The following is a 22,422-nucleotide window of genomic DNA, read 5'->3' as shown; positions in this document are numbered from 1 at the left end:
ATATTATAGTTGAGCTTTTTCGTGGCTTGGATTGTATGGTTGACTTGACAATTTAAGAAATAATATACAACATTCATGTTATGAATGTTTTGTCGAAAAAACAATTTTTTTTGTGTTCGGTGTGATGGATATTTCACGTTAAACCATGAACAAGTTGTTCCCTAAATATTTGTTTGTCTAGTGGCATGATTCTCGCTTAGGGTGCGAGAGGTCCCGGGTTCAACTCCCGGACAGGCCCAACTGCAAATCTCACATAATTGGTAAGTGTCATAAGCTTCGGTGAAGCATTTACTATCTCTGGAATGACTATTCTCGAAATTAATTCTTGACAGATTTGTTTTATGATTTCGTTTTGAAAATGATACTTTACAATTTCACAAATCAACGTTACACTCCGATTTGTCTATATGAATTTCCCACGATGAAGCTATTTGTAACCTCTTTCTTTCAAATATTCAGTAATCCTCTCTGCATATAATGACACAATCGGAGGTTTCAATGATATCCTGGCATGTTGGTCTATTAGTATGACTCTCGCTTCTGGTGCGAGATGTTGCAGGTTAAACTCCCGCAAGACCCAATTGCTTATCGCAAATTTTTGCCTAAGACTATATTTTACTGTAAAGTGTAATAACCAATCAAATGACAATTGCCGAAAAATATTTAGCTTGAGCTTGAATTTGTATGTTTGACTTGACAATTCAAAAAGTAATATCCAACATTCATGGTATGAATGTTTTGTCGAAAAAACAACATTTTTTGAGTTCTGTGTGATGGATATTTCACGTAAGACCATGAACAAGTTGTTCCCTAAATATTCTAGACGATTCCTATGGCCTGTTGTTCTAGTGGCATGATTCTCGCTTAGGGTGCGAGAGGTCCCGGGTTCATCTCCCGGACAGGCCCAACTACAAATCACACATAATTGGTAAGTGTCAGAAGCTTCGTTGAAGCATTTACTATCTCTGGAATGACGATTCTCACAATGACTGCTTGACAGAGTTGTTTTACGGATTTGTTTCAAAAATGTTACTTCACCATTTTACAAATCAACTTTACACTCCGATTTGTCTATATGCATTGCCCACGAGGAAGCTATTTGTAACCCCTTTCCTACAAATATTCAGTAATCCTCTCTGCATATAATTACACAATTGCAGGTTTCAATGATATCCTGGCCTGTTGGTCTATTAGTATTATTCTCGTTTCTGGTGCAAGATGTCAATGGTTAAACTCCCGCACAGGGCCAATTGCTTATCGCAAATTTTTGCTTAAGACTATATTCTACTGTAAAGTGTAATAACCAATCAACTGACAATTGCCGAAAAATATTTTGCTTGAGCTTGGATTTGTATGTTTGACTTGAAAATTCAAGAAATAATATCCAACATTCATGGTATGAATGTTTTGTCGAAAAAACAACATTTTTTGTGTTCTATGTGATGGATATTTCACGTAAAACCATGAACAAGTTGTTCCCTAAATATTCTAGGCGATTCCTATGGCCTGTTGGTCTAGTGGCATGATTCTCGCTTAGGGTGCGAGATGTCCCCGGTTCAACTCCCACACAGGCCCAACTACAAACCACACATAATTGGTAAGTGTCATAAGCTCCGGTGAAGCATTTAATATCTCTGGAATGACGATTCTCGAAATGAATTCTTGACAGAGTTGTTTTATGGATTCGTTTCGAAAATGTTACTTTACAATTTTACAAATCAACTTTACACTCCGATTTGTCTATATGCATTGCCCACGAGGAAGCTCTTCGTAACCTCTTTCCTACAAATATTCAATAATCCTCTCTACATATAATGACCCAATCGCAGGTTTCAATGATATCCTGGCCTCTTGGTCTATTAGTATGATTCTCGTTTCCGGTGCGAGATGTCGCAGGTTAAACTCTCGCACAGGCCCACCTACAAATCACACATAATTGGTAAGTGTCATAAGCTTCGGTGAAGCATATACTATCTCTGGAATGACGATTCTCGAAATGAACTCTTGACAGAGTTGTTTTATGGATTTTTTTGAAAAATGTTACTTTACATTTCTACAAATCAACTTTACATTGCGATTTGTCGGTATGCATTGCCCACAAGGAAGCTATTTGTAACATCTTTTCTGCAAATATTCAGTAATCCTCTTTGCATATAATGACACAATCGGAGGTTTCAAGGATATCCTGGCCTGGTGGTCTATTAGTATGATTTTCGCTTCTGGTACAAGATGTCGCCGGTTAAACTTCCGCACAGGCCCAATTGGTTATCGCAAATGCGTGCGTAAGACTATATTCTACTGTAAAGGGTAATAACCAATCAACTGACAATTGCTGAAAAATATTTTGGTTGAGCTTTTCGTGGCTTGGATTGTATGGTTGACTTGACAATTCAAGAAATAATACACAACATTCATGTTATGAATGTTTTGTCGAAAAAACAATATTTTTTGTGTTCGGTGTGATGGATATTTAATGTAAGACCATGAACAAGTTGTTCCCTAAATATTCTAGACGATTCCTATGGCTTGTTGGTCTAGTAGCATGATTCTCGCTTAGGGTGCGAGAGGTCCCGGGTTCAACTCCCGGACAGGCCCAACTACAAATCACACATAATTGGTAAGTGTCTTAAGCTTTGGTGAAGCATTTACTATCTCTGGAATGACGACTCCCGAAATGAATTCTTGACAGAGTTGTTTTATGGATTCGTTTCGAAAATGTTACTTTACAATTTTACAAATCAAACTTTACACTCCGATTTGTTTACATGCATTGACCACGAGGAAGCTATTTGCAACCCCTTTCCTACAAATATTCAGTAATCCTCTCTGCATATAATTACACAATCGCAGGTTTCAATGATATCCTGGCCTGTTGGTCTATTAGTTTGATTTTCGCTTCTGGTGCAAGATGTCGCCGTTAAAACTCCCGCACAGGCCCACATGGTTTTTGCAAATGTGTGCATAAGACTATATTCTACTGTAAAGGGTAATAACCAATCAACTGACAATTGCCAAAAAAAAATTTTGGTTGAGCTTTTTCGTGGCTTGGATTGTATGGTTGAATTGACAATTTAAGAAATAATATTCAACATTCAAGTTATGATTGTTTTTTCGAAAAAATAACATTTTTGTGTTCTGTGTGATGGATATTTCACGTAAGACCTTGAACAAGTTGTTCCCTAAATATTTTAGACAATTCCTATGGCCTGTTGGTCTAGTGGCATAATTCTCGCTTAGGGTGCGAGAGGTCCCGGGTTCAACTCCCAGACAGGCCCAACTACAAATCACACATAATTGGTACGTGTCATAAGCTGCTGTGAAGCATTTACTATTTCTGGAATAACGATTCTCGAAATGAATTCTTGACAGAGTTGTTTTATGGATTCGTTTCGAAAATGTTACTTTACAATTTTACAAATCAACTTTACACTCCGATTTGTCTATATGCATTGACCACGACGAAGCTATTTGCAACCCTTTTCCTACAAATATTCAGTAGCATATAATTACACAATCGCAGGTTTCAATGATATCCTGGCCTGTTGGTCTATTAGTATGATTCTCGCTCCTGGTGCGAGATGTCAATGGTTAAACTCCCGCACAGGGCCAATTGCTTATCGCAAATTTGTGCATAAGACTATATTCTACTGCAAAGGTTAGTAACCAATCAACTGACAATTGCTGAGAAATATTATGGTTGAGCTTTTTCGTGGCTTGGATTGGATGGTTGACTTGACAATTCAAGAAATAATATACAACATTCATGTTATGAATGTTTTGTCGAAAAAACAATATTTTTTGTGTTCGGTGTGATGGATATTTCACGTTAGACCATGAACAAGTTGTTTCCTAAATATTTTAGACGATTCCTATGGCCTGTTGGTCTAGTGGCATGATTCTCGCTTAGGGTGCGAGAGGTCCCGGGTTCAACTCCCGGACACGCCCAACTACAAATCACACATAATTGGTAAGTATCATAAGCTTCGGTGAAGCATTTACTATCTCTGGAATGACTATTCGCGAAATTAATTCTTGACAGATTTGTTTTATGATTTCGTTTTGAAAATGATACTTTACAATTTCACAAATCAACGTTACACTCCGATTTATCTATATGAATTTCCCACGATGAAGCTGCTTGTAACCTCTGACTTACAGATATTCATGAATCCTCTCTGCATATAATGATATAATCAGAGGTTTCAATGATATCCTGGCCTGTTGGTCTATTAGTATGACTCTCGCTTCTGGTGCGAGATGTTGCAGGTTAAACTCCCGCAAGACCCAATTGCTTATCGCAAATTTTTGCCTAAGACTATATTCTAAAGTAAAGTGTAATAACCAATCAACTGACAATTGCCGAAAAATAATTTGCTTGAGCTTGGATTGTATGGTTGACTTGACAATTCAAGAAATAATATACAACATTCATGTTATGAATGTTTTGTCGAAAAAACAATATTTTTTGTGTTTGGTGTGATGGATATTTCAAGTTCGACCATGAACAAGTTGTTCCCTAAATATTTTAGACGATTCCTATGGCCTGTTGGTCTAGTGGCATGATTCTCGCTTAGGGTGCGAGAGGTCCCGGTTCAACTCCCGGACAGGCACAACTGCAAATCACACATAATTGGTAACTGTCATAAGCTTCGGTGAAGCATTTACTATCTCTGGAATGACAATTCTCGAAATTAATTCTTTCCAGAGTTGTTTTATGGATTCGTTTCGAAAATGTTACTTTAAAATTTTACAAATCAACTTTACACTCCGATTTGTCTATATGCATTGCCCACGAAGAGGCTATTTGTAACCCCTTTTCTACAAATATTTAGTAATCCTCTCTGCATATAATGACACAATCGCAGGTTTCAATGATAGCCCGGCCTGTTGGTATATTAGTATGATTCTCTCTTCTGGTGCGAGATGCCGCAGGTTAAACTCCCACACAGGCCCAATTGCTTATCGCAAATTTGTGCATAAGACTATATTCTACTGTAAAGGGTAGTAACCAATCAACTGACAATTGCTGAAAAATATTATGGTTGAGCTTTTTCGTGGTTTGGATGGTTTGGTTGACTTGACAATTCAAGAAATAATATCCAACATTCATGTTATGATTGTTTTGAAGAAAAAACAATACATTTTTTGTGTTGTGTGATGGATATTTCACGTAAGACCATGAAGAAGTTGTTGCCTAAATATTTTAGACGATTCCTATGGCCTGATGGTCTAGTGGCATGATTCTCGCTTAGGGTGCGAGAGGTCGCGGGTTAAACTCCCGCACAGGTCCAATTGCTTATCGCAAATTTGTGCATAAGACTATATTCTACTGTAATGGGTATTAACCAATCAACTGACAATTGCTGAAAAATATTATGGTTGAGCTTTTTCGTGGCTTGGATTGTTACAGTTGACTTGACAATTCAAGAAATAATATCCAACATTCATGTTATGAATGTTTTGAAGAAAAAACAACATTTTTTGTGTTCTGTGTGATGGATATTTCACGTAAGACCATGAATAAGTTGTTCCCTAAATATTTTAGACGACTTCTATGGGCTGTTGGTTTAGTGGCATGTTTCTGTCTTAGGGTGCGACAGGTCCCGGGTTTAACTCCCGGACAAGCCCAACTACAAATCACACATAATTGGTAAGAGTCTTAAGCTTCGGTGAAGCATTTACTATCTCCGGAATGACGATTCTCAAAATGACTTCTTGAAAGAGTTGTTTTACGGATTTGTTTCAAAAATTTTACTTTACAATTTTACCAATCATCTTCACACTCCGATTCGTCTAAATGCATTGCCCACGAGGAAGCTATTTGTAACCCCTTTCCTACAAATATTCAGTAATCGTCTCTGCATATAATGACACAATGGGAGGTTTCAATGATATCCTGGCCTGTTGGTCTATTAGTGTGATTCTTGCTTCTGGTGCGAGATGTCGCAGGTTAAACTCCCGCACAGGCGCAATTGCTTATCGCAAGTTTGTGCATCATGACTATATTCTACTGTAACGGGTAGTAACCAATCAACTGACAATTGCTGAAAAATATTATGGTTGAGCTTTTTCGTGCCTTGGGTTGCATGGTTGACTTGACAATTCAAGAAATAATAAGCAACATTCATGTTATGTTCGTTTTGAAGAAAAAACAACATTTTTTGTGTTCTGTGTGATGGATATTTCACGTAAGACCATGAATAAGTTGTTCCCTAAATATTTTAGACGACTCCTATGGGCTGTTGGTCTAGTGGCATGTTTCTGTCTTAGGGTGCGAGAGGTCCCGGGTTTAACTCCCGGACAAGCCCAACTACAAATCACACATAATTGGTAAGTGTCTTAAGCTTCGGTGAAGCATTTACTATCTCCGGAATGACGATTCTCGAAATGAATTCTGGACAGAGTTGTTTTATGGATTCGTTTTGAAAATGTTACTTTACAATTCTACAAATCAACTTTACACTCCGATTTGTCTATATGCATTGCCCACGAGGAAGCTATTTGTAACCTCTTACCTACAGATATTCAGTAATCCTCTCTGCATATAATGATATAATCAGAGGTTTCAATGATATCCTGGCCTGTTGGCCTATTAGTATGACTCTCGCTTCTGGTGCGAGATGTTGCAGGTTAAACTCCTGCAAGACCCAATTGCTTATCGAAAATTTTTGCCTAAGACTATATTCCACTGTATAGTGTAATAACCAATCAACTGACAATTGTTGAAAAATATTTTGGTTGAGCTTGGATTTGTATTTTGAATTGACAATTCAAGAAATAATATCTAACATTCATGTTATGAATGTTTTGAAGAAAAAACAACATTTTTTGTGTTCTGTGTGATGGATATTTCACGTGAGACCATGAATAAGTTGTTCCCTAAATATTTTAGACGACTCCTATGGGCTGTTGGTCTAGTGGCATGTTTCTGGCTTAGGGTGCCAGAGGTCGCGGGTTAAACTCCCGCACAGGTCCAATTGCTTATCGCAAATTTGTGCATAAGACTATATTCTACTGTAATGGGTATTAACCAATCAACTGACAATTGATGAAAAATATTATGGTTGAGCTTGGATTTGTATTTTGACTTGACAATTCAAGAAATAATATCTAACATTCATGTTATGGATGTTTTGAAGAAAAAACAACATTTTTTGTGTTCTGTGTGATGGATATTTCACGTAAGACCATGAATAAGTTGTTCCCTAAATATTTTAGACGACTCCTATGGGCTGTTGGTCTAGTGGCATGTTTCTGTCTTAGGGTGCGAGAGGTCCTGGGTTTAACTCCCGGACTAGCCCAACTACAAATCACACATAATTGGTAAGTGTCTTAAGCTTCGGTGAAGCATTTACTATCTCCGGAATGACGATTCTCGAAATGAATTCTGGACAGAGTTGTTTTATGGATTCGTTTTGAAAATGTTACTTTACAATTCTACAAATCAACTTTACACTCCGATTTGTCTATATGCATTGCCCACGAGGAAGCTATTTGTAACCTCTTACCTACAGATATTCAGTAATCCTCTCTGCATATAATGATATAATCAGAGGTTTCAATGATATCCTGGCCTAATGGTCTATTAGTATGACTCTCGCTTCTGGTGCGAGATGTTGCAGGTTAAACTCCTGCAGGACCCAATTGCTTATCGAAAATTTTTGCCTAAGACTATATTCCACTGTATAGTGTAATAACCAATCAACTGACAATTGTTGAAAAATATTTTGGTTGAGCTTGGATTTGTATTTTGACTTGACAATTCAAGAAATAATATCTAACATTCATGTTATGAATGTTTTGAAGAAAAAACAACATTTTTTGTGTTCTGTGTGATGGATATTTCACGTGAGACCATGAATAAGTTGTTCCCTAAATATTTTAGACGACTCCTATGGGCTGTTGGTCTAGTGGCATGTTTCTGGCTTAGGGTGTCAGAGGTTGCGGGTTAAACTCCCGCACAGGTCCAATTGCTTATCGCAAATTTGTGCATAAGACTATATTCTACTGTAATGGGTATTAACCAATCAACTGACAATTGATGAAAAATATTATGGTTGAGCTTGGATTTGTATTTTGACTTGACAATTCAAGAAATAATATCTAACATTCATGTTATGGATGTTTTGAAGAAAAAACAACATTTTTTGTGTTCTGTGTGATGGATATTTCACGTGAGACCATGAATAAGTTGTTCCCTAAATATTTCAGACGACTTCTATGGGCTGTTGGTCTAGTGGCATGTTTCTGATATAGGGTGCCAGAGGTCGCGGGTTAAACTCCCGCACAGGTCCAATTGCTTATCGCAAATTTGTCCATAAGACTATATTCTACTGTAATGGGTATTAACCAATCAACTGACAATTGATGAAAAATATTATGGTTGAGCTTTTTCGTGGCTTGGATTGTTACAGTTGACTTGACAATTCAAGAAATAATATCCAACATTCATGTTATGATTGTCTTGAAGAAAAAACAACATTTTTTGTGTTGTTTGGTGGATATTTTACGTAAGACCGTGAACAAATTTTTGTCTAAATATTTTAGACGATTCCTATGGGCTGTTGGTCTAGTGGCATGTTTCTGGCTTAGGGTGCGAGAGGTCCCGGGTTTAACTCCCGGACAAGCCCAACTACAAATCACACATAATTGGTAAGTGTCTTAAGCTGCGGTGAAGCATTTACTATCTCCGGAATGACGATTCTCGAAATGAATTCTGGACAGAGTTGTTTTATGGATTCGTTTTGAAAATGTTACTTTACAATTCTACAAATCAACTTTACACTCCGATTTGTCTATATGCATTGCCCACGAGGAAGCTATTTGTAACCTCTTACCTACAGATATTCAGTAATCCTCTCTGCATATAATGATATAATCACAGGTTTCAATGATATCCTGGCCTGTTGGTCTATTAGTATGACTCTCGCTTCTGGTGCGAGATGTTGCAGGTTAAACTCCTGCAAGACCCAATTGCTTATCGAAAATTTTTGCCTAAGACTATATTCCACTGTATAGTGTAATAACCAATCAACTGACAATTGTTGAAAAATATTTTGGTTGAGCTTGGATTTGTATTTTGAATTGACAATTCAAGAAATAATATCTAACATTCATGTTATGAATGTTTTGAAGAAAAAACAACATTTTTTGTGTTCTGTGTGATAGATATTTCACGTGAGACCATGAATAAGTTGTTCCCTAAATATTTTAGACGACTCCTATGGGCTGTTGGTCTAGTGGCATGTTTCTGGCTTAGGGTGCCAGAGGTCGCGGGTTAAACTCCCGCACAGGTCCAATTGCTTATCGCAAATTTGTGCATAAGACTATATTCTACTGTAATGGGTATTAACCAATCAACTGACAATTGCTGAAAAATATTATGGTTGAGCTTTTTCGTGGCTTGGATGGTATGGTTGACTTGACAATTCAAGAAATAATATCCAACATTCATGTTATGATTGTTTTGAAGAAAAAACAATACATTTTTTTTGTTGTGTGATGGATATTTCACGTAAGACCATGAAGAAGTTGTTGCCTAAATATTTTAGACGATTCCTATGGCCTGATGGTCTAGTGGCATGATTCTCGCTTAGGGTGCGAGAGGTCGCGGGTTAAACTCCCGCACACGTCCAATTGCTTATCGCAAATTTGTGCATAAGACTATATTCTACTGTAATGGGTATTAACCAATCAACTGACAATTGCTGAAAAATATTATGGTTGAGCTTTTTCGTGGCTTGGATTGTTACAGTTGACTTGACAATTCAAGAAATAATATCCAACATTCATGTTATGAATGTTTTGAAGAAAAAACAACATTTTTTGTGTTCTGTGTGATGGATATTTCACGTAAGACCATGAATAAGTTGTTCCCTAAATATTTTAGACGACTCCTATGGGCTGTTGGTCTAGTGGCATGTTTCTGTCTTAGGGTGCGAGAGGTCCCGGGTTTAACTCCCGGACAAGCCCAACTACAAATCACACATAATTGGTAAGTGTCTTAAGCTTCGGTGAAGCATTTACTATCTCCGGAATGACGATTCTCAAAATGACTTCTTGAAAGAGTTGTTTTACGGATTTGTTTCAAAAATTTTACTTTACAATTTTACCAATCATCTTCACACTCCGATTCGTCTAAATGCATTGCCCACGAGGAAGCCATTTGTAACCCCTTTCCTACAAATATTCAGTAATCTTCTCTGCATATAATGACACAATGGGAGGTTTCAATGATATCCTGGCCTGTTGGTCTATTAGTATGATTCTTGCTTCTGGTGCGAGATGTCGCAGGTTAAACTCCCGCACAGGCGCAATTGCTTATCGCAAGTTTGTGCATCATGACTATATTCTACTGTAACGGGTAGTAACCAATCAACTGACAATTGCTGAAAAATATTATGGTTGAGCTTTTTCGTGCCTTGGGTTGCATGGTTGACTTGACAATTCAAGAAATAATAAGCAACATTCATGTTATGTTCGTTTTGAAGAAAAAACAACATTTTTTGTGTTCTGTGTGATGGATATTTCACGTAAGACCATGAATAAGTTGTTCCCTAAATATTTTAGACGACTCCTATGGGCTGTTGGTCTAGTGGCATGTTTCTGTCTTAGGGTGCGAGAGGTCCCGGGTTTAACTCCCGGACAAGCCCAACTAAAAATCACACATAATTGGTAAGTGTCTTAAGCTTCGGTGAAGCATTTACTATCTCCGGAATGACGATTCTCGAAATGAATTCTGGACAGAGTTGTTTTATGGATTCGTTTTGAAAATGTTACTTTACAATTCTACAAATCAACTTTACACTCCGATTTGTCTATATGCATTGCCCACGAGGAAGCTATTTGTAACCTCTTACCTACAGATATTCAGTAATCCTCTCTGCATATAATGATATAATCAGAGGTTTCAATGATATCCTGGCCTGTTGGTCTATTAGTATGACTCTCGCTTCTGGTGCGAGATGTTGCAGGTTAAACTCCTGCAAGACCCAATTGCTTATCGAAAATTTTTGCCTAAGACTATATTCCACTGTATAGTGTAATAACCAATCAACTGACAATTGTTGAAAAATATTTTGGTTGAGCTTGGATTTGTATTTTGAATTGACAATTCAAGAAATAGTATCTAACATTCATGTTATGAATGTTTTGAAGAAAAAACAACATTTTTTGTGTTCTGTGTGATGGATATTTCACGTGAGACCATGAATAAGTTGTTCCCTAAATATTTTAGACGACTCCTATGGGCTGTTGGTCTAGTGGCATATTTCTGGTTTAGGGTGCCAGAGGTCGCGGGTTAAACTCCCGCACAGGTCCAATTGCTTATCGCAAATTTGTGCATAAGACTATATTCTACTGTAATGGGTATTAACCAATCAACTGACAATTGATGAAAAATATTATGGTTGAGCTTGGATTTGTATTTTGACTTGACAATTCAAGAAATAATATCTAACATTCATGTTATGGATGTTTTGAAGAAAAAACAACATTTTTTGTGTTCTGTGTGATGGATATTTCACGTGAGACCATGAATAAGTTGTTTCCTAAATATTTTAGACGACTTCTATGGGCTGTTGGTCTAGTGGCATGTTTCTGGTATAGGGTGCCAGAGGTCGCGGGTTAAACTCCCGCACAGGTCCAATTGCTTATCGCAAATTTGTGCATAAGACTATATTCTACTGTAATGGGTATTAACCAATCAACTGACAATTGATGAAAAATATTATGGTTGAGCTTGGATTTGTATTTTGACTTGACAATTCAAGAAATAATATCTAACATTCATGTTATGGATGTTTTGAAGAAAAAACAACATTTTTTGTGTTCTGTGTGATGGATATTTCACGTGAGACCATGAATAAGTTGTTCCCTAAATATTTTAGACGACTTCTATGGGCTGTTGGTCTAGTGGCATGTTTCTGGTATAGGGTGCCAGAGGTCGCGGGTTAAACTCCCGCACAGGTCCAATTGCTTATCGCAAATTTGTGCATAAGACTATATTCTACTGTAATGGGTATTAACCAATCAACTGACAATTGATGAAAAATATTATGGTTGAGCTTTTTCGTGGCTTGGATTGTTACAGTTGACTTGACAATTCAAGAAATAATATCCAACATTCATGTTATGATTGTCTTGAAGAAAAAACAACATTTTTTGTGTTGTTTGGTGGATATTTCACGTAAGACCGTGAACAAATTTTTGGCTAAATATTTTAGACGATTCCTATGGGCTGTTGGTCTAGTGGCATGTTTCTGGCTTAGGGTGCGAGAGGTCCCGGGTTTAACTCCCGGACAAGCCCAACTACAAATCACACATAATTGGTAAGTGTCATAAGCTTTGGGAAGCAATTACTATCTCCGGAATGACGATTCTCACAATGACTTCTTGACAGAGTTGTTTTACGGATTTGATTCAAAGATGTTACTTTACCATTTTAGAAATCAACTTTACATTCCGATTTGTCTATATCCATTGCCCACGAGAAAACCATTTGTAAGCCCTTTTCTACAGATATTCAGTAATCCTCTCTGCATAAAATGATATAATCAGAGGTTTCAATGATATCCTGGACTGTTGGTCTATTAGTATGACTCTTGCTTCTGGTGCGAGATGTTGCAGGTTAAACTTCCGCAAGACCCAATTGCTTACCGAAAAATTTTGCCTAAGACTATATTCTACTGTAAAGTGTAATAATCAATCAACTGACAATTGCTGAAAAATATTTTGGTTGAGCTTGGATTTGTATTTTGACTTGACAATTCAAGAAATAATATCCAACATTCATGTTATGAATGTTTTGAAGAAAAAACAACATTTTTTGTGTTCTGTGTGATGGATATTTCGCGTAAGACCATGAATAGGTTGTTCCCTAAATATTTTAGACGACTCCTATGGGCTGTTGGTCTAGTGGCATGTTTCTGTCTTAGGGTGCGAGAGGTCCCGGGTTTAACTCCCGGACAAGCCCAACTACAAATCACACATAATTGGTAAGTGTCTTAAGCTTTGGTGAAGCATTTACTATCTCCGGAATGACGATTCTCAAAATGACTTCTTGAAAGAGTTGCTTTACGGATTTGTTTCAAAAATTTTACTTTACAATTTTACCAATCATCTTCACACTCCGATTCGTCTTAATGCATTGCCCACGAGGAAGCTATTTGTAACCCCTTTCCTACAAATATTCAGTAATCGTCTCTGCATATAATGACACAATGGGAGGTTTCAATGATATCCTGGCCTGTTGGTCTATTAGTATGATTCTTGCTTCTGGTGCGAGATGTCGCAGGTTAAACTCCCGCACAGGCGCAATTGCTTATCGCAAGTTTGTGCATCATGACTATATTCTACTGTAACGGGTAGTAACCAATCAACTGACAATTGCTGAAAAATATTATGGTTGAGCTTTTTCGTGCCTTGGGTTGCATGGTTGACTTGACAATTCAAGAAATAATAAGCAACATTCATGTTATGTTCGTTTTGAAGAAAAAACAACATTTTTTGTGTTCTGTGTGATGGATATTTCACGTAAGACCATGAATAAGTTGTTCCCTAAATATTTTAGACGACTCCTATGGGCTGTTGGTCTAGTGGCATGTTTCTGTCTTAGGGTGCGAGAGGTCCCGGGTTTAACTCCCGGACAAGCCCAACTACAAATCACACATAATTGGTAAGTGTCTTAAGCTTCGGTGAAGCATTTACTATCTCCGGAATGACGATTCTCGAAATGAATTCTGGACAGAGTTGTTTTATGGATTCGTTTTGAAAATGTTACTTTACAATTCTACAAATCAACTTTACTCTCCGATTTGTCTATATGCATTGCCCACGAGGAAGCTATTTGTAACCTCTTACCTACAGATATTCAGTAATCCTCTCTGCATATAATGATATAATCAGAGGTTTCAATGATATCCTGGCCTGTTGGTCTATTAGTATGACTCTGGCTTCTGGTGCGAGATGTTGCAGGTTAAACTCCTGCAAGACCCAATTGCTTATCGAAAATTTTGCCTAAGACTATATTCCACTGTATAGTGTAATAACCAATCAACTGACAATTGTTGAAAAATATTTTGGTTGAGCTTGGATTTGTATTTTGAATTGACAATTCAAGAAATAATATCTAACATTCATGTTATGAATGTTTTGAAGAAAAAACAACATTTTTTGTGTTCTGTGTGATGGATATTTCACGTGAGACCATGAATAAGTTGTTCCCTAAATATTTTAGACGACTCCTATGGGCTGTTGGTCTAGTGGCATGTTTCTTGCTTAGGGTGCCAGAGGTCGCGGGTTAAACTCCCGCACAGGTCCAATTGCTTATCGCAAATTTGTGCATAAGACTATATTCTACTGTAATGGGTATTAACCAATCAACTGACAATTGATGAAAAATATTATGGTTGAGCTTGGATTTGTATTTTGACTTGACAATTCAAGAAATTATATCTAACATTCATGTTATGGATGTTTTGAAGAAAAAACAACATTTTTTGTGTTCTGTGTGATGGATATTTCACGTGAGACCATGAATAAGTTGTTCCCTAAATATTTTAGACGACTCCTATGGGCTGTTGGTCTAGTGGCATGTTTCTGGTATAGGGTGCCAGAGGTCGCGGGTTAAACTCCCGCACAGGTCCAATTGCTTATCGCAAATTTGTGCATAAGACTATATTCTACTGTAATGGGTATTAATCAATCAACTGACAATTGATGAAAAATATTATGGTTGAGCTTTTTCGTGGCTTGGATTGTTACAGTTGACTTGACAATTCAAGAAATAATATCCAACATTCATGTTATGATTGTCTTGAAGAAAAAACAACATTTTTTGTGTTGTTTGGTGGATATTTCACGTAAGACCGTGAACAAATTTTTGGCTAAATATTTTAGACGATTCCTATGGGCTGTTGGTCTAGTGGCATGTTTCTGGCTTAGGGTGCGAGAGGTCCCGGGTTTAACTCCCGGACAAGCCCAACTACAAATCACACATAATTGGTAAGTGTCATAAGCTTCGGGGAAGCATTTACTATCTCCGGAATGACGATTCTCACAATGACTTCTTGACAGAGTTGTTTTACGGATTTGATTCAAAGATGTTACTTTACCATTTTAGAAATCAACTTTACATTCCGATTTGTCTATATCCATTGCCCACGAGAAAACCATTTGTAAACACTTTTCTACAGATATTCAGTAATACTCTCTGCATAAAATGATATAATCAGCGGTTTCAATGATATCCTGGACTGTTGGTCTATTAGTATGACTCTTGCTTCTGGTGCGAGATGTTGCAAGTTAAACTTCCGCAAGACCCAATTGCTTACCGAAAAATTTTGCCTAAGACTATATTCTACTGTAAAGTGTAATAATCAATCAACTGACAATTGCTGAAAAATATTTTGGTTGAGCTTGGATTTGTATTTTGACTTGACAATTCAAGAAATAATATCCAACATTCATGTTATGAATGTTTTGAAGAAAAAACAACACTTTTTGTGTTCTGTGTGATGGATATTTCACGTAAGACCATGAATAAGTTGTTGCCTAAATATTTTAGACGATTCCGATGGGCTGTTGGTCTAGTGGCATGTTTCTGTCTTAGGGTGCGAGAGGTCCCGGGTTTAACTCCCGGACAAGCCCAACTACAAATCACACATAATTGGTAAGTGTCTTAAGCTTCGGTGAAGCATTTACTATCTCCAGAATGACGATTCTCAAAATGACTTCTTGAAAGAGTTGTTTTACGGATTTGCTTCAAAAATGTTACTTTACAATTTTACAAATCATCTTCACACTCCGATTTGTCTAAATGCATTGCCCACGAGGAAGCTATTTGTAACACCTTTCCTAAAAATATTCAGTAATCGTCTCTGCATATAATGACACAATGGGAGGTTTCAATGATATCCTGGCCTGTTGGTCTATTAGTATGATTCTCGCTTCTGGTGCCAGATGTCGCAGGTTAAACTCCCGCACAGGCGCAATTGCTTATCGCAAATTTGTGCGTCATGACTATATTCTACTGTAACGGGTAGTAACCAATCAACTGACAATTGCTAAAAAATATTATGGTTGAGCTTTTTCGTGCCTTGGGTTGCATGGTTGACTTGACAATTCAAGAAATAATAACCAACATTCATGTTATGTTCGTTTTGAAGAAAAAACAACATTTTTTGTGTTGTGTGATGGATATTTCACGTAAGACCATGAACAAGTTGTTGCCTAAATATTTTAAACGATTCCTATAGCCTGTTGGTCTAGTGCCATGATTCTGGCTTAGGGTGCGAGAGGTCCCGGGTTCAACTCCCGGACAGGCCCAAATAAAAATCATACATAATTGGTAAGTGTCATAAGCTTTGGTGAAGCATTTACTATCTCTGGAATGACGATTCTCGAAATGAATTCTGGACAGAGTTGTTTTATGGATTCGTTTTGAAAATGTTACTTTACAATTCTACAAATCAACTTTACATTCCGATTTGTCTATATGCATTGCCCACGAGGAAGCTATTTGTAACCTCTTACCTAAAGATATTCAGTAATCCTCTCTGCATATAATGATATAATCAGTGGTTTCAATGATATCCTGGCCTGTTGGTCTATTAGTATGACTCTCGCTTCTGGTGCGAGATGTTGCAGGTTAAACTCCCGCAAGACCCAATTGCTTATCGAAAATTTTTGCCTAAGACTATATTCCACTGTATAGTGTATTAACCAATCAACTGACAATTGTTGAAAAATATTTTGGTTGAGGTTGGATTTGTATTTTGACTTGACAATTCAAGAAATAATATCTAACATTCATGTTATGAATGTTTTGAAGAAAAAACAACATTTTTTGTGTTCCGTGTGATGGATATTTCACGTGAGACCATGAATAAGTTGTTCCCTAAATATTTTAGACGACTCCTATGGGCTGTTGGTTTAGTGGCATGTTTCTGAATTAGGGTGCCAGAGGTCCCGGGTTCAACTCCCGGACAGGCCCAACTAAAAACCATGCATAATTGGTAAGTGTCATAAGCTTCGGTGAAGCATTTAATATATCTGGAATGACGATTCTCGAAATGAATTCTTGACAGAGTTGTTTTACGGATTCATTTCGAAAATGTTACTTTACATTTTTAAAAATCAACTTTACACTCCGATTTGTCTATATGCATTGCCCACGAGGAAGCTATTTGTAACCCCTTTCCTACAAATATTCCGTAATCGTCTCTGCATATAATGACACAATCGGAGGTTTCAATGATATCCTGGCCTGTTGGTCTATTAGTATAATTTTCGCTTCTGGTGCGAGATGTCGCAGGTTAAACTCCCGCACAGGCGCAATTGCTTATCGCAAATTTGTTCATAAGACTATATTCTACTGTAACGGGTAGTAACCAATCAACTGACAATTGCTGAAAAATATTATGATTGAGCTTTTTCGTGCCTTGAATTGCATGGTTGACTTGACAATTGACGAAATAATAACCAATATTCATGTTATGTTTGTTTTGAAGAAAAAACAACATTTTTTGTGTTGTGTGATGGATATTTCACGTAAGACCATGAACAAGTTGTTGCCTAAATATTTTAAACTATTCCTATAGCCTGTTGGTCTAGTGGCATGATTCTGGCTTAGGGTGCGAGAGGTACCGGATTCAACTCCCGGACAGGCCCAACTAAAAACCATACATAATTGGTAAGTGTCATAAGCTTCGATGAAGCATTTACTATCTCTGGAATGACGAATCTCGAAATGAATTCTGGACAGAGTTGTTTTACGGATTTGTTTCAAAAATGTTACTTTACAATTTTACAAATCATCTTCACACTCCAATTTGTCTATATGCATTGCCCACGAGGAAGCTATTTGTAACCTCTTACCTACAGATATTCAGTAATCCTCTCTGCATATAATGATATAATCAGAGGTTTCAATGATATCCTGGCCTGTTGGTCTATTAGTATGACTCTCGTTTCTGATGCGAGATGTTGCAGGTTAAACTCCCGCAAGACCCAATTGCTTATCGAAAAATTTTGCCTAAGACTATATTCTACTGTATAGTGTAACAACCAATCAACTGACAATTGCTGGAAGATATTTTGGTTGAGCTTGGATTTGTATTTTGACTTGACAATTCAAGAAATAATATCCAACATTCATGTTATGAATGTTTTGAAGAAAAAACAACATTTTTTGTGTTGTGTGATGGATATTTAACGTAAGACCATGAACAAGTTGTTCCCTAAATATTTTAGACGATTCCTATGGCCTGTTGGTCTAGTGGCATGATTCTCGCTTAGGGTGCGAGAGGTCCCAGGTTCAACTCCCGGACAGTCCCAACTGCAAATCACACATAATTCGTAAGTGTCATAAGCTTCGGTAATGCATTTACTATCTCTGGAATGACTATTCTCCAAATTAATTCTTGACAGTGTTGTGTTATGGATTCGTTTTGAAAATGATACTTTACAATTTCACAAATCAACGTTACACTCCGATTTGTCTATATGCATTTCCCACGATGAAGCTGTTTATAACCTCTTACCTACAGATATTCAGTAATCCTCTCTGCATATAATGATATAATCAGAGGTTTCAATGAAATCCTGGCCTGTTGGTCTATTAGTATGACTCTCGCTTCTGGTGCGAGATGTTGCAGGTTAAACTCCTGCAAGACCCAATTACTTATCGCAAATTTTTGCCTAAGACTATATTCTACTGTAAAGTGTAATAACCAATCAACTGACAATTGCTGAAACATATTATGGTTGAGTTTTTTCGTGCCTTGGATTGTATGGATGATTGACAATTCAAGAAATAATATTCAACATTCATGTTATGTTTGTTTTGAAGAAAAAACAACATTTTTTGTGTTGTGTGATGGATATTTCACGTTAGACTATGAACAAGTTGTTGCCTAAATATTTTAGACGATTCCTATGGCCTGTTGGTCTTGTGGCATGATTCTCACTTAGGGTGCTAGAGGTCCCGCGTTCAACTCCCGGACAGTCCCAACTGCAAATCACACATAATTGGTAAGTGTCATAAGCTTTGGTGAAGCATTTACTATCTCTGGAATGACAATTTTCGAAATTAATTCTTGACAGAGTTTTTTTTTGGATTCGTTTTGAAAATGATACTTTACAATTTCACAAATCAACTTTACACGCCGATTTGTCTATATGCATTGCCCACGAGGAAGCTATTTGTAACCCCTTTTCTACAAATACTCAGTGATCCTCTCTGCATATAATGACACAATCGCAGGTTTCAATGATATCCTGGCATGTTGGTCTATTAGTATGATTCTCGTTTTTGGTGCGAGATGACGCAGGTTAAACTCCCACACAGGCCTAATTGCTTATCGCAAATTTGTGCATGAGACTATATTCTACTGTAACGGGTAGTAACCAATCAACTGACAATTGCTGAAAAATATTATGGTTGAGCTTTTTCTTGGCTTGGATTGTATGGTTGACTTGACAATTCAAGAAATAATGTCCAACATTTATGTTATGAATGTTTTGTCGAAAAAACAATATTTTTTGTGTTCGGTGTGATGGATATTTCACATTAGACCATGAACAAGTTGTTTCCTAAATATTTTAGACGATTCCTATGGCCTGTTGGTCTAGTGGCATGATTCTCGCTTAGGGTGCGAGAGGTCCCGGGTTCAACTCCCGGACAGGCCCTACTGCAAATCACACATAATTGGTAAGTGTCATAAGCTTCGGTAAAGCATTTACTATCTCTGGAATGACTATTCTCGAAATTAATTCTTTCCAGAGTTGTTTTACGGATTGGTTTTGAAAATGGTTCCTTACAATTTCACAAATCAACGTTACACTCCGATTTGTCTATATGCATTTCCCACGATGAATCTGTTTGTAACCTCTTACCTACAGATATTCAGTAATCCTCTCTGCATATAATGACATAATCGGAGGTTTCAATGATATCCTGGCCTCTTGGTCTATTAGTATGATTCTCGCTTCTGGTGCGAGATGTTGCAGGTTAAACTCCGGCACAGGTCCAATTGCTTATCGCAAATTTGTGCATAAGACTATATTCTACTGTAACGGGTAGTAACCAATCAACTGACAATTGCTGAAAAATATTATGGTTGAGCTTTTTCGTGGCTTGGATTGTATGGTTGATTTAAAAATTCAAGAAATAATGTCCAACATTTATGTTATGAATTTTTTGTCGAAAAAACAATATTTTTTGTGTTCGGTGTGATGGATATTTCACGTTAGACCATGAACAAGTTGTTTCCTAAATATTTTAGACGATTCCTATGGCCTGTTGGTCTAGTGGCATGATACTCGCTTAGGGAGCGAGAGGTCCCGGGTTCAACTCCCGGACAGGCCCAACTGCAAATCACACATAATTGGTAAGTGTCATAAGCTTCGGTGAAGCATTTACTATCTCTGGAATGAATATTCTCGAAATTAATTCTTTCCAGAGTTGTTTTATGGATTCGTTTGGAAAATGATACTTTACAATTTCACAAATCAACGTTACACTCCGATTTGTCTATATGCATTTCCCACGATGAATCTGTTTGTAACCTCTTACCTACAGATATTCAGTAATCCTCTCTGCATATAATGACACAATCGGAGGTTTCAATGAAATCCTGGCCTCTTGGTCTATTAGTATGATTCTCGCTTCTGGTGCGAGATGTCGCAGGTTAAACTCCCGCACAGGCCCAATTGCTTATCGCAAATTTGTGCATGAGACTATATTCTACTGTAACGGGTAGTAACCAATCAACTGACAATTGCTGAAAAATATTATGGTTGAGCTTTTTCGTGGCTTGGATTGTATGGTTGACTTGACAATTCAAGAAATAATGTCCAACATTTATGTTATGAATGTTTTGTCGAAAAAACAATATTTTTTGTGTTCGGTATGATGGATATTTCACATTAGACCATGAACAAGTTGTTTCCTAAATATTTTAGACGATTCCTATGGCCTGTTGGTCTAGTGGCATGATTCTCGCTTAGGGTGCGAGAGGTCCCGGGTTCAACTCCCGGACAGGCCCTACTGCAAATCACACATAATTGGTAAGTGTCATAAGCTTCGGTGAAGCATTTACTATCTCTGGAATGACTATTCTCGAAATTAATTCTTTCCAGAGTTGTTTTACGGATTGGTTTTGAAAATGGTTCCTTACAATTTCACAAATCAACGTTACACTCCGATTTGTCTATATGCATTTCCCACGATGAATCTGTTTGTAACCTCTTACCTACAGATATTCAGTAATCCTTTCTGCATATAATGACATAATCGGAGGTTTCAATGATATCCTGGCCTCTTGGTCTATTAGTATGATTCTCGCTTCTGGTGCGAGATGTTGCAGGTTAAACTCCCGCACAGGTCCAATTGCTTATCGCAAATTTGTGCATAAGACTATATTCTACTGTAACGGGTAGTAACCAATCAACTGACAATTGCTGAAAAATATTATGGTTGAGCTTTTTCGTGGCTTGGATTGTATGGTTGATTTAAAAATTCAAGAAATAATGTCCAACATTTATGTTATGAATGTTTTGTCGAAAAAACAATATTTTTTGTGTTCGGTGTGATGGATATTTCACGTTAGACCATGAACAAGTTGTTTCCTAAATATTTTAGACGATTCCTATGGCCTGTTGGTCTAGTGGCATGATACTCGCTTAGGGAGCGAGAGGTCCCGGGTTCAACTCCCGGACAGGCCCAACTGCAAATCACACATAATTGGTAAGTGTCATAAGCTTCGGTGAAGCATTTACTATCTCTGGAATGACTATTCTCGAAATTAATTCTTTCCAGAGTTGTTTTATGGATTGGTTTTGAAAATGGTTCCTTACAATTTCACAAATCACCGTTACACTCCGATTTGTCTATATGCATTTCCCACGATGAATCAGTTTGTAACCTCTTACCTACAGATATTCAGTAATCCTCTCTGCATATAATGACATAATCGGAGGTTTCAATGATATCCTGGCCTCTTGGTCTATTAGTATGATTCTCGCTTCTGGTGCGAGATGTTGCAGGTTAAACTCCCGCACAGGTCCAATTGCTTATCGCAAATTTGTGCATAAGACTATATTCTACTGTAACGGGTAGTAACCAATCAACTGACAATTGCTGAAAGATATTATGGTTGAGCTTTTTCGTGGCTTGGATTGTATGATTGACTTGACAATTCAAGAAATAATATCCAACATTCATGTTATGATTGTTTTGAAGAAAAAACAACATTTTTTGTGTTGTGTGATGGATATTTCACGTAAGACCATGAACAAGTTGTTGGCTAAATATTTTAGACGTTTCCTATGGCCTGATGGTCTAGTGGCATGATTCTCGCTTAGGGTGCGAGAGGTCCCGGGTTCAACTCCCGGACAAGCCCAACTAAAAACAATGCATAA

The 22,422-nt window shown here is 37.3% G+C and overlaps 7 non-coding genes across 7 annotated transcripts; all 7 read left to right on the top strand.

Annotated features, from left to right (window-relative positions):
- Positions 1-2,523: 2,523 nt before the first annotated feature.
- On the top strand, positions 2,524-2,595 carry Trnap-agg (transfer RNA proline (anticodon AGG)). The gene has a single exon. It is a non-coding gene; the product is annotated as a tRNA-Pro (tRNA).
- Positions 2,596-3,873: 1,278 nt separating this feature from the next.
- Trnap-agg (transfer RNA proline (anticodon AGG)) lies at positions 3,874-3,945 on the top strand. Its single transcript has one exon. It is a non-coding gene; the product is annotated as a tRNA-Pro (tRNA).
- A 15,672-nt stretch (positions 3,946-19,617) lies between these two features.
- On the top strand, positions 19,618-19,689 carry Trnap-agg (transfer RNA proline (anticodon AGG)). Its single transcript has one exon. It is a non-coding gene; the product is annotated as a tRNA-Pro (tRNA).
- A 607-nt stretch (positions 19,690-20,296) lies between these two features.
- On the top strand, positions 20,297-20,368 carry Trnap-agg (transfer RNA proline (anticodon AGG)). Its single transcript has one exon. It is a non-coding gene; the product is annotated as a tRNA-Pro (tRNA).
- Positions 20,369-20,975: 607 nt separating this feature from the next.
- Positions 20,976-21,047, top strand: Trnap-agg (transfer RNA proline (anticodon AGG)). Its single transcript has one exon. It is a non-coding gene; the product is annotated as a tRNA-Pro (tRNA).
- A 607-nt stretch (positions 21,048-21,654) lies between these two features.
- Trnap-agg (transfer RNA proline (anticodon AGG)) lies at positions 21,655-21,726 on the top strand. The gene has a single exon. It is a non-coding gene; the product is annotated as a tRNA-Pro (tRNA).
- A 605-nt stretch (positions 21,727-22,331) lies between these two features.
- Positions 22,332-22,403, top strand: Trnap-agg (transfer RNA proline (anticodon AGG)). The gene has a single exon. It is a non-coding gene; the product is annotated as a tRNA-Pro (tRNA).
- The last annotated feature ends 19 nt before the right edge of the window (positions 22,404-22,422 follow it).

The sequence above is a fragment of the Hydractinia symbiolongicarpus genome, chromosome 7 (genome assembly GCF_029227915.1).
Source record: "Hydractinia symbiolongicarpus strain clone_291-10 chromosome 7, HSymV2.1, whole genome shotgun sequence".
Lineage (NCBI taxonomy): Eukaryota > Metazoa > Cnidaria > Hydrozoa > Anthoathecata > Hydractiniidae > Hydractinia > Hydractinia symbiolongicarpus.
The sequence above is the reverse complement of the archived record's forward strand: the minus strand, read 5'-3'. Positions and strand labels throughout refer to the sequence as shown.